Source organism: Hyperolius riggenbachi, chromosome 10, assembly GCF_040937935.1.
Source record: "Hyperolius riggenbachi isolate aHypRig1 chromosome 10, aHypRig1.pri, whole genome shotgun sequence".
NCBI lineage: Eukaryota > Metazoa > Chordata > Amphibia > Anura > Hyperoliidae > Hyperolius > Hyperolius riggenbachi.
In genome coordinates, this window is record NC_090655.1 from 216,854,269 (window position 1) to 216,867,528 (window position 13,260).

The 13,260-nt window shown below is 48.3% G+C and overlaps 1 protein-coding gene across 2 annotated transcripts in view; it reads left to right on the plus strand.

Annotated features, from left to right (window-relative positions):
• Positions 1 to 10,019: 10,019 nt before the first annotated feature.
• The window catches only part of LOC137534466 (zinc finger protein 84-like), a 44,544-nt gene continuing 41,303 nt past the window's right edge, over positions 10,020 to 13,260 (plus strand). For both annotated transcript variants that reach the window (XM_068255968.1, XM_068255969.1), the window contains exon 1: positions 10,020 to 10,074. The gene's annotated coding sequence lies outside the window, so the exon portion shown is untranslated. The remainder of the gene's footprint in view (positions 10,075 to 13,260) is intronic.

Sequence of the window (13,260 nt, forward strand, 5' to 3'; positions counted from 1 at the left end):
TAACAGAATGGTAATACAGTTCCTTAATCTTGGGTGTGAGGTCCTTGATCGTCAACACCCTGGAAATAGTCTGAAGTATAACAGAATGGTAATAATAACACAGATACTGACAAAAAGGTCTGAGTGCTACCACGAAGTGATCGCAACGGCAGACACCAGAGAAATGACCAGCACCCAGTATATATACTATAGCGCTCTCCAGCGCCTCCCCTAAGTGCTGGACCAATAGGAACTGAAAGAATTGTCAGCTGACTGGCTTGATCAGCTGACACCCTTCTGGCTGTCATAAAAGTTCTGCCTCTCAACGCACGCGCGCGTCCTTCTGCACCTGTGTGGACTATTAGTCCCAGCCACACCAGACATGTGTTGCAATGTATCCGCTGTGCTGGACGCTGAACCGACCGCACCGCTATCTGAGCATGCGGCGGTTTCTCCGCATTCAGCATGCTGACAGATTTAGGCCTATGCGTGCCAACCGCCGCGTCAGATGCGGAATCCGCCGCCTTGTTCTCAGGACCTGTGGCGGGTTCTCCGCATTCAGTTATGTCACCAGATGCAGGCCCACGCGTGCAACTCGCCGCGTTGGACGCGGAATCAGCCGCCTTGCTCTGAGCACCCGCAGCGGCTTTTCCGCGTTTTCTCACAGTACCTATATACAACAGGTACGACCCAATACAGCAGGAGGAGAGATTCCAGCCTTTTCTGGAGGGGTGCCACCGGCCATACAGACCAGGGGACAGCAGAAACAGGAGGGAATATATCGAAGAATATCCATCACCAAGGAGCAACAAAAAAAAGAGGTCCAGAAGGGGAGTACGAGCAGGACATAGAGTACAAGAGAACAAACCGGTAGGGGAGGGCATATTTAACATAAGTGGGGTTGTTCTCACTAAACAGGAATTAAAACTCCTGGATAGAGGATTAAAACATGCCCCTAGTAAGCCCATTAATACATTTCAAACTTATATTGACCTTCAGAAATACAGCAGGACCCTAAATATAAAGAAGTATTTCTTGAGCAAAGAAGGACCTACAAATAGAATTAACCCTGTGAATGAATTCCAACATACCGGTATGAGAAACAAATCAACGTTCAATCCACAAAACAATAGCAATGGAAACTGTATTGAAGTATTTAAAAGATTGGTGGAGGGAGATTTGGAGAAATTGGAATTGGAAGCAAGGAAAACTGAAAACATAAATAAAATAGCAAGGGGAATGTTGGACAAAAAACTAGTGGTAAGACCGGCAGACAAAGGAGGAGGGGTAGGGGTGCTCAATAGGGACAAATACAGAAAAGAGTTAGACAGACTGGCGAATGATGAAACTTATGAGAGACTAAAAGGGGATCCTACTGTGAGAGAACGCGGAAAAGCCGCCGCGTGTGCTGACAGCAAGGCGGCTGATTCCGCGTCCAACGCGGCGGTTTGCACGCGGAAGCGTGCGTCTGGTAATCTGAAAGAACGCGGAAAAGCCGCTGCATGTATGGACAGCGAGGCGGCTGGTTCCGCATCCAACGCGGCGGTTTGCGCGCAGCATCTGGTGTGGCTGAGCCTGTTAGTTCACATAGGTTCAGGAATACGCGCGCACGCTGAGAGGCAGAACTTTTATGATGGCCAAGGAGGGATCAGCTGACCAGGCTGGTCAGCTGACCTCAGAGCTGGTAACCATTGGTTCATCACTTAGGGGTGGCGCCGGAGAGCGCTGCTCTATAAATAGTTACTGCTGGCCACTCACAGGTGGTCTGCCGTTGCGAACACTAGGTGGAAGCACTCAGGCCTTAGTCAGATCCAACAGTGTGTTTGAACCAGGAGGACCTGGGAATTCACACTGAGCCAGATTACTGGTATTGTTATCATTCTGTTATACATCAGACTAGTTCCAGGGTGTAGAGACCACGGACCTCACACCCAAGACTAGGGAACTTGTGTTATCATTCTGTTATACATCAGACTAGTTCCAGGGTGTAGAGACCACGGACCTCACACCCAAGACTAGGGAACTTGTGTTATCATTCTGTTATACATCAGACTAGTTCCAGGGTGTAGAGACCACGGACCTCACACCCAAGACTAGGGAACTTGTGTTATCATTCTGTTATACATCAGACTAAGACTAGGCATTGTTTGATATCTGTTATGACCTATTGCTTTCCTGACTATTCCTCTGCTCTCTGATTCGGTACCACGCATATCTGATATTCCGTTGCCAAACCCGGCCTGCCTTGGATACCGAATCGGCAGTGGCGTCCCTACCATGGGGCGGCCAGGAGCGCTCCGCTCCGGGTGTCAGCTCCAGGGGGGGTGTCATCAAGGCCTCCCTAGAAGCCTTGATGACACAGGAGGGGAAGCAGCGCTGAAGGAGGGGTGGCAGCGTCGGCGGGGAGGGGGGAAATACCCCCCCACATCTCCCTCACCTGGGTCCCCTCCTTCGGCGCTTCCCCTCCACGGGCGCCGGCAACGGGCACTGACAGGGCGGCTGATAGCCGCCCTCAGTTTACCCGAGCAGGGCTACGGGAAGATGGCCGCCGAAGCCCGCACTGGAGACAAAAATAGACGGCAAGATGGCCGCCGACGCCATCTTGCCGTCTATTTTTGTCTCCAGTGTGGGCTTCGGCGGCCATCTTCCCGTAGCCCTGCACTGATGACGCAGCAGGAGACGGCGCGGGACATTCAAGAGGCGCTGCGGAGGCTGCCTGGGATTCGGAAGAGAGGTTTCATCTGCAGGTAAGGTTTTTTTCTTTTACAGGTGCACCGGCCCGGCCACCCACCGCTGCTGCCCACCTACCCACCGCTGCTGCCCACCTACCCACCACTGCTGCCCACCTACCCACCACTGCTGCCCACCTACCCACCGCTGCTGCCCACCACCTACCCACCACTGCTGCCCGCCTACCCACCAGGCTACCCACCACTACTGCCCACCTACCCACCACTGCTGCCCACCTACCCACCGCTGCTGCCCACCTACCCACCACTGCTGCCCACCTACCACCACTGCTGCCCACCTACCCACCACTGCTGCCCACCTACCCACCAGGCTACCCACCACTGCTGCCCACCTACCCACCACTGCTGCCCACCTACCCACCGCTGCTGCCCACCTACCCACCAGGCTACCCAGCAGGCTACCCACCGCTGCTGCCCACCTGCCCACCGCTGCTGCCCACCTGCCCACCGCTGCTGCCCACCTACCCACCACTGCTAGCAGGCTACCCACCACTGCTGCCCACCTACCCACCGCTGCTGCCCACCTACCCACCACTGCTGCCCACCTACCCAGCAGGCTACCCACCACTGCTGCCCACCTACCCACCACTGCTGCCCACCTACCCACCACTGCTGCCCACCTACCCACCAGGCTGCCCACCTACCCACCACTGCTGCCTACCTACCCAGCAGGCTACCCACCACTGCTGCCCACCTACCCACCACTGCTGCCCACCTACCCACCGCTGCTGCCCACCTACCCACCGCTGCTGCCCACCTACCCACCGCTGCTGCCCACCTACCCACCAGGCTACCCACCACTGCTGCCCACCTACCCACCACTGCTGCCCACCTACCCACCAGGCTACCCAGCAGGCTGCCCACCTACCCACCAGGCTACCCACCACTGCTGCCCACCTACCCACCACTGCTGCCCACCTACCCACCACTGCTACCCAGCAGGCTGCCCACCTACCCACCAGGCTACCCAGCAGGCTGCCCACCTACCCACCACTGCTGCCCACCTACCCACCACTGCTACCCAGCAGGCTGCCCACCTACCCACCAGGCTACCCAGCAGGCTGGCCACCTACCCACCACTGCTGCCCCCCTACCCACCATGCTACCCACCTACCCACCACTGCTGCCCACCTACCCACCACTGCTACCCAGCAGGCTGCCCACCTACCCACTAGGCAATCAGGCTGCTCACCCTTCACCACCTACCCACCAGGCTATCAGCTTGCCAACACTCAAATCTGCTACCGATATTGTGTATTTTGTGGTCAGATCTGCTACCGACATTGTGTATTTTGTGGTCAGTTTAACTACCGTCATTATGTATTTTGTGGTCAGTTTAACTACCGTCGTGTATTTTGTGGTCAGTTTAACTACCGTCATTGTGTATTTTGTGGTCAGTTTAACTACTGATATTGTGTATTTTGTGGTGAAATCTGGTGCTGACATTGTGTATGTTCTGGTCAAATCTACCGCAAGATTGAATGATTTTTTTCTGGTCAAATCTGCCGACATGATTGAATGTATTTTCTTGTGAAATCTGCTCACATAACGTGTAATGTCTGGTGAAATGTTCTCGCATTACGTGTATTTTATGTTGAAAGCTTCTGACATTTTGTGTATTTTCTGGAGAAAAGCTGCGCAATGATGTGAATTTTCTGGAGAAAGGTTGACTAAAACTTGGGTGCACTTTTAAATTAGCTCCGCCCCATCCGGTCATAGCCACACCCATTTTTTCGCCGCGGCGTGCTTCGCGCGCCGCAGGTGGTGTACCGTGGGGGGGGGGGGGTGTGTCTTTCAATACCTAGCACCAGGTGTCAAATGCCCTAGGTACGCCACTGCGAATCGGTTTTCTGTCTTTGTACTTTGTCTGTCTGTGTGTTGCCGACCTGGCTTGCCCGACCTCGAGAGCTATCTCTCCCCTTAAGAGATAGTCCCCAGATCAGTCAGTGACATTCACCTTCAGGTGTCACTCACTCTCTGGTCCTTCCTACCTTCATCCTGACTCCACCCCTTGGAGAGTCTCAGGCTGCTGGAAGGTTTCTGTGCCCTCTAAGAGCAGTATTGCCCATACTGCCTAAAGATCACCTGCTCAGCAGGTGCGTTACTCAAAGTCATACTGTTACACCACACACTCACAATATATACAGGTGTCCAGAGATTAGTACTATATCTGTATTATTGGTGATTCTGCAGATCACCAATAATCAGATTCTCTCTGCGTGCTGACACCGATCGTTACACCTACTAGGCAATATAAATAAGAACTCAGGAAGATCCTGAGAAAGGGACTGGATTTGGGGATTGTAGATGATAAGGAATTTGAGTATTTGATACCATCAGCACCCAGAATACCGATTATATATCAGGTGCTTAAGGTTCACAAGAGCATCACTGACCCTCCAGGATGAACAATAATTAGCGGAATTGGGTCCATTACGCATAGACTAGGGAAATATTTGGACTTCATCCTGCAGCCCCTGGTTCAAAGATTGCCTCAGGTGATCAAGGACATTAGACATATGCTGCAGATTTTAGAGGGAATTAAGCTCAATGAAGATGGTATATTGGTGACGGCAAATGTTGCAAGCCTTTAAACCAATATACCACATCAACCAGTGGTGGAAGCAGTGCAGTACTACAAGGAGGAGGAGGGATCTATGGATCAAAGACAAGTAGATTTTATATTGGAACTGTTGGGATTTGCTCTAAAGAGAAATTATTTTTGGTATGGGGGAAGTTTTTTTGTTCAGGTAAAAGGATGTGCTATGGGGGCGGGCTTTGCACCATCACTAGCAAATATATTTATGGGTAGATAGGAGGAAGACATTCTGAAGGGTTACACACAGGTGAATAAGATTCACATATGGATAAGATTTATTGATGATTTGTTTATTATTTGGGAGGGAAAGCATGAAGAATTGCACAGATTTATAGAGTTTTTGAATAATAACCACTTGAATATTACACTAACGGTAGAGAGTGAGAGTAATACAATAAACTTTTTGGATATAGAAATTGAAAAAGAGAGGGATAGACTCATTACGAGGACTTTTTTCAAAAACACGGATAGGAACGGGTACCTATCACCACCCTAAGTGATTAAAAGCAGTCCCTAAGGGACAATTTACCCGTATACGTAGGAATTGCACCAAACTAGAAGATAATATGGAGCAATCACAACAATTGGTGGAGAGGTTCACAGAAAAAGGTTATAATGAAGAAGATATGCACAAAGAAATGATTGAAATAGTTAAAAGGGATAGAACTAGTCTGATTAGGGGAGGGAGGGTAGATAGGAGGAGGGGAGTGGAGGTCCCATTTATAACAGAATTTTCCACTCAGTATAGACAAGTAGAAAACATTTTTAAAAAATATTGGGGTGTATTACAACAAGATGGGGTCCTGACGGGTGTGTTACCTGTACGCCCTAGATTTATATACAGGAAAGCCCCAAATTTGAAGCAGATCCTTGCACCGAGTTTAGTAGAAGGTCCAAAACAGAACGAATTGCCATTTTGGAACCAAAAAGGTTTTTTTCCATTTAGAGGATGCCAAGCATGTGAGGAGGCTAATGGCACCAAAAATATGGAGGTTACTTCGTTCAGTAATGGGCGTAAATTTAAAATGATGCAAAATATGACCTGCAATAGCCGGGGGGTAGTATATCTGTTGTGGTGTAGTTGTGGGACACAATGCATTGGGAGAACAACAAGGACCTTGAAAGAAATGGTACAAGAACACATTAGAAATATAAAAAGAAGCTTTAGTGGGCATAGTGTCTCAGAACATTTTAGTAAACACCACAACAGTAACCCAAAGCACCTTTTCTTTTGTGGATTAGAAAAGATGAAGTATAGTTGGATAGGTTGCCATAAAGTCAGACAGATATCCATGAGAGAAACAAAGTGGATTTATGGGATGGGCTGTATGAAACCGGGGGGTCACAACATATAACTGGACCTGAACTGTTTTATTGCTGACAATTGAAACTGACAATGTGTGGACCTGTTCTGTAGCAGCATATGTCTAGTGTCCTAATAGGAGGTGGAGGCATGGGGAAGAGGGTGTTGACATATTTAACTCCGCCCTAGGGATAATAATCTATGTTGGTATGAGATTATGAATATGTAATTAGGTTGTGGTAATAAAGGATGTACTATGAGAGGGGTAGGGGGATGATGGAATTGTTTTTAACTTCATTTTTTTATTATTTACTATGTATTTTGTAGACTTTTTTTTTATTAGAATTTACTATGTATGTGGTAGATGAAAGATTGTAAATGGATTTTCCCCCTCAACCAATCCTACTACGGTAATGAATAAATACAGTTTGTGGTAGAAACACTGACTGTAAAAAAGCAACGACAATAGACCAATAGCCGTGCTACTGCGGAGTGACGTAGGTATGGCTGGGGCTGGGTACTGGCGAAAGAGGGTGGATTGAGGTATGTAGGCGGGGCTGTAGTGCGAACGAGGGATGGCCAATCAGAGCCTGGTAGTCAGCGGCCAATCAGAGCCTAGTAAAATACACCAATGGGAAAAGAAGGCTGATATGAAATATCCTGGTACAGCGTCCAATCCCCATGCTCCTGATGAGTCACGAGGGAGTGACGAAACTAGTCGAGTGAGCGGAGGTTTGGACGTACCAGGAAGTAAGCAGTGGCGGCGAACCTCGCGAACTACTGCGGACAACGCGAACTACGGAGATTACGCAACCTAGCCTGGCTTGGCAACGGGGGAGGCGTACGTTAAAAAGGGGCGCTGGGAAAAAAGGGGTTTTAAACGATAAGCATGGATAACGTTTAAAAATGTATTGTACTGTATTTCGTTTAAAATTAATGTTTTATAAAGTTATAAATCATTAAATAATGTGCATTAAATCGGCAATTGTAAAAACGTTAATCTTTAGTTTAAATAGTGAAACGTATAATAACGTTTAAAAAAAAAATTACTAAGTAACCCACATTACAAAAAAGATATTGCAGTTTAAAAAAAAAATTACTAAGTAACCCACATTACAAAAAAGATATTGCAGTTTTAGAGCAGGTGCAGAGACGAGCAACAAAATTGATGCGTGGGATGGAAGGTCTCACTTATCAAGAAAGGTTAGATAAACTGGGTTTATTTAGTCTAGAGAAAAGACGCCTTAGAGGGGATCTAATTAACATGTATAAATACATCAGAGGGCAATATAATACCTTGGCGGATGAGCTTTTTGTCCCTAGGCCTTCTCAAAGGACTAGAGGACATGATCTGCGCATGGAGGAAAAACGTTTTAGCCATTTATTTAGGAAAGGGTTCTTTACAGTAAGAGTGATTAAGATGTGGAATGCATTGCCACAGGAAGTCGTTATGGCAAACTCTATACCTGCATTTAAAGGGGGCTTAGATGCTTTCCTTGCGTTGAAAGACATCCATGGCTACAATTACTAGGTAATGCCTAATGATGTTGATCCAGGGATTTTATCTGATTGCCATCTGGAGTCGGGAAGGAATTTTTCCCTTTAGGGGCTAATTGGACCATGCCTTGTAAGGGTTTTTTCGCCTTCCTCTGGATCAACAGGGATATGTGAGGGAGCAGGCTGGTGTTGTACTTTGTACTGGTTGAACTCGATGGACGTATGTCTTTTTTCAACCAAAATAACTATGTAACTATGTAACTATGTAACTATGTAACCCTCCCTGTACCTACCCTTAACCCCTAGACCCCCCTGTTAGTGCCTAAACCTAAGACCCCCTGTTGGTGCCTAAACCTAAGACCCCCTGTTGGTGCCTAAACCTAAGACCCCCCTGTTGGTGCCTAAACCTAAGACCCCCCTGTTGGTGCCTAAACCTAAGACCCCCCTGTTGGTGCCTAAACCTAAGACCCCCCTGTTGGTGCCTAAACCTAAGACCCCCCTGTGATAAGCATTAATAACGTTTCAAAAACATATTGTGCGGTTTTTTCGTTTAAAAATAATGTAAAAAAAAATAAAATTGTACTGTTTTTCGTTTAAAAATAATATTAAAAAAATGTATAAATCATTAAATAATGTGTAATCATGAGAAGCAGTAATAAAACATTAAGTCTCCGGGCGCCGCCTTTAAAACGTTATTTTTCTCCGGCGCCCTTTTTTCCTATCGGGCGCCCATTAAACGATATTTATTATGGGAGTGAATGGCGGCGCCCGATTTGTCCACTAGCCTCCTGCGCCCTTTTTTACTGTTACCACGGGGGAGAGCCCGTGATCAAACTCTGGTGACATGTGAGTGAGCAATTTTAATAAAGCATAGTGGTTTTAAAACTGTATCACGCAAAAAACACACACACACACACACACACGCACGCACGCACGCACGCACACACACACACACACACACACACACACACACACCGCCGTGAACAGGTGCAATGACAGGTGGTATTAACAATGCGTGCGCTCACGTAGGTAGGTAGGTGCACTGAACAGTGAACAGGTGCAGTGATTGGGATGGGATTACAAATCTGCAGCTGCCTGTCACACACACAGGTAGTCACTGAATGTGCTGGGCCTGGCAGTGGCATAGTAGCAATTACACCAAAGGCCAGCTGCGACTGACTGACAGGGCTGTAAATAATGCAAGTGGGCCACAAAAAAAAAAAAAGAATGTGCTGGGCCTGCTGACTGTGATGTAGATGGTCAAAGTTGATCCTAATGATGTAGTATAGGAGGTGAATCGAACCGCCATAAAGTTTGCGTTCGCTCGCGAACGTGAACCACTGAAGTTCACTGGGAACCGTTCGCCGGCGAACCGTTCGGGCGATCTCTACAGTTGGGAGCTATGGTTGTAGTGCCACATTCTTCCAGTCTTTAGCGTGCTTTGATGGTTCAGTTGATAGCAGGGATGGTCATAGTCAGCCAACTTCGCTACGCTGGAACTACGCATAGTTTTACACAATTACGCTTCGCCAAACTACGGCTTCGAAATCAAATATTCGCTTTGTATGCATTTTGTAGACTACACATTAAAATACGCAATAACGCGTAGTGTGAAGCGTAGTCCAATCGCACGCGCAAAACTAGACGCGAGTAACGCATTCGTACTTCACTACGCAATACACATGTTAACTACGCACAGTGGGCGTAAGCTACACTTCACCTACGAACTACGATGCGTAGATGCGAACTAGCGTAGTTTCTGCTCATCCCTGGACTTGATAGCTGAATGCAGGAGACTCCACAGAGGCTGCAGTTAGCCTATTCACCACCAGATGGCAATCCCAGGTGGAACGCACGGACAGGAAGGAGTTAAGCCAAAGACAGGAAGCGATGTGAGAGCAGGAAGAGAAGTTGGAGAAAGTGGAGAGAAGATATTACTAGAAGAGGTAATTCTGTGATTCTTGTTATATATAATAAGTTTGCCACCCACACAGTATTTGACACGCATGGCTGGTATTTTATTTACAAAGCTGGAGTTCCAACATTTCAGCATACCCATCAAAAGAGCATACAAATGCTACTGAGCATATGCAGAGTCATGCAGCGTGTATATTAACCCCATAATGCCCATCAGCAGCACTAACTTTGCAATCCGAGTTTCCAGCCTGAAGCCCAGCCAGGGTCATGGTGTGCAATATCCACTATCCAGGTGGACATAGAGTTTGAACAAAAAGTTGTTTAAGCGCAGCAAAGACAGACACGTGGAGGAGCTGCAGCTATAATGAGAGAGAGAGAGACTCCCCATTCTCCTGACATACCTGACAACCTCATCCCCCCCCCCCTCAAAGGGTATGTTAGTTTAAAAAAAATGGCTATAGCTTACCTTACCTAGGGCTTCTTCCTAGGGTGACCATATTTTGATTTCCAAAAAAGAGGACAATCACAACTGCAGGTGGGCGTGGTCATGGGTGGGGCCAAATATGCAAGACCTTAGCAGTGTTCTGTCCAACTTCGCGGGCATGGAGGGCCGTTTTATTTCCAGACCACATGGTGGAGGGCCGGCCGACCACAAAATGCAATGAGATTGGCAGCAGATTTCCCCACAAATGCAATGAGATTGGCAGCAGATTTCCCCACAAATGCTATGAGATTGGCAGCACATTTCCCTACAAATGCAATCTTATTGGCAGCACATTTCCCTATAAATGCAATCTTATTGGCAGCACATTTCCCCACAAATGCAACATACCTCAGATCGGCGGTGAGCAGGAGATAGGAGTCAGCCACACCAGCCACGCGCCGGTGAATTCAAATGCAGGAAGTGACATTATCGGTCACATCCAGCATTTAAAGTCCACCATGCGGCTGCTATGCGCCGGGCTGGCTGGTTCCCATCTCCTGCTCACCGCTGATCTGACTGTTAGCGGTGATGAAGAGCCATTTTGGGAGCCGAACAAGCCGGCTCTTTGGGAGCCGAGTGGCCGGGCCAGAAGAGCCAATGCTTAAACACACACACACACACTACAAATAAGTTCAAGATTAACACACAGCCTTACAAGGCCCAGGCACACAGAACTACAAGGCCCAGACACACCAGCAGGACCAGGAGAGGAGCCAGGAGGACGCCAGGGGACCTCGCGGTCTACAGTGGCTGGAGGAAGCCCAGGTAAGTGCAAATTAGGATTTTAAAACCTGTTCAGGGTCCCTAACTGTAATGTACAGTAAGCTTTGGAAACTCGGCCTCTTGCACACTGCAAGTGATTCCGATTCAGATTCCGCTTTTTAATCAGTTTTTACATCCGATTCAGATTCCGATTTGCAGTGTGCAGGGAGCAAACTGCAAATCGGAATCTGAATCGGTTGCAAAAACTGATTAAAAAGCGGAATCGGAATCACTTGCAGTGTGCAAGAGGCCGAAGTGCTGGTAGATTTCAGATTTTTTTTCTTTACAGTATTCCTTATCTGCCTGTAATTCAAAGGCAGTGACAAGAATGCAGAACAAAACACAAGGAAAACAAGCTGAACATCAGAGAAAGCAGTATAGTCACATATATACTACCCCGGCCTCTCTACTGTCTGTGATGTTACATTACAGCCAAGGTCTGATGCCTGTCAACTTGTGACTCCTGTGAGTTGACTTTGTCTTTGCTGATAAGGAAGGCACAGGACAGGTGGTCACTGTGGTCAGCTCTCTTCTCCTGACCCATCTGAGACTTGTCTGCTCTCCTCTGACTCCCCATCCTCCCCTACACAGCACAGCTGTCTCTCACCCAGCAGCACATTAATTACCTGCTGGCTGCTGATGACAAGACTGTTCTTTTCCTTTCAGCAGCAGAGACTTTGCACAGGCAGAACACATGCTGCTCACAGGATACACAGGTTCTCATTCTCTTCCTCCTGTCCCAGTCCCCCAGCAACCCGCTCATTAACTAAACAGCTAGGGGGCGGAGCAGTAGTGTAGAGCGTAGTAGTGTCTTTGAGTCGACTCATGGGAGCAGCCTTCCAGAGAGTAGTGATGTCTGAGTCGGCTCATGACTCATGGGAGCAGCCTGCCAGAGAGTAGTGATGTCTGAATCGACTCATGACTCGTGGGAGCAGCCTGCCAGAGAGTACTGAAGGGAAGTTCGGCTCATAACCAGAGAGTGAAAGAGCCGCAATGAAGATTCCGGCTCTTTAGAAAGCATCTGCTCTTCTGCTTGGCCGCCTAGCTCCGAGCCGGCTGGTGTTCGGCTTCCAAATGGCTCTTCATACCCGGACACTTTAAAAAACCGGCTGGAAGCCCCGGACAGGTCGGAAAAAGTGGACCTGTCCGGGGAAAAGAGGACGCCTGGTCACCCTAGCTTCTTCCAGCCCCCTGTAGTTGTTCTAGTCCCTCAACGTCATTCCGCACTGCTTCCTTCTGCCACTGTGTCTGTCTGAACCGAGCAGTACTTTTCAGCGCTGCTAGATTTGGGCGCAGCCAGCGCCGCCATAGACTGTAATGGGAATCAGTCTATAGCGGCGCTCAGTGAGTAACGTCGGCTCCGTCAGAAGACGGAGCTGAAGTTGCTTAAAAACACAATAATTCGGCCTCCAGCAGTCGCTGGAAGCCGAATTATTTCATTCCCCCACTATCCATGGCGGCCTGGAGGGGGAATAGTAATTAATACGGCCCGGACTTGTGCAGCAGCAGGATCAGCCATTTACTGGCTGTATCCTGCGCCCAAGTCTACAGGCGCCGATTTCAAATGTACGCTGTCTGAAAGCTGGCTGACTGGGCCAGTCATAGGCTACCGCGCGACCCTAGCTGATCACCTCCTCGATTGCGTTCCCGTTATCAGTTGCATTCAACACATGCAATTTTTATGAACTGTGCAAGCACAGATTACTCCTGGCCCTGGGAGTGCGATTGAGGTAGTACATGGCCTGAGGCTGTGCATGCAGCTTTGGACGTCAGCTTGCTTGTCCATGAAGTGTTGTTGCGTTCTTCAGGAGGGTCCTGGGAAATCACGGTGGTCAAGAGGAGGACGCAGGAAGCCTCTGGAGGAGGGAGACTGCCTAATTATGTTTTGGGAATTTACAGGGGCACTTTGTCTATATTTTCAGATTCAGAAAGTTATGTTTGTGGATGTAAGGGGGCATTTTGCTTAATT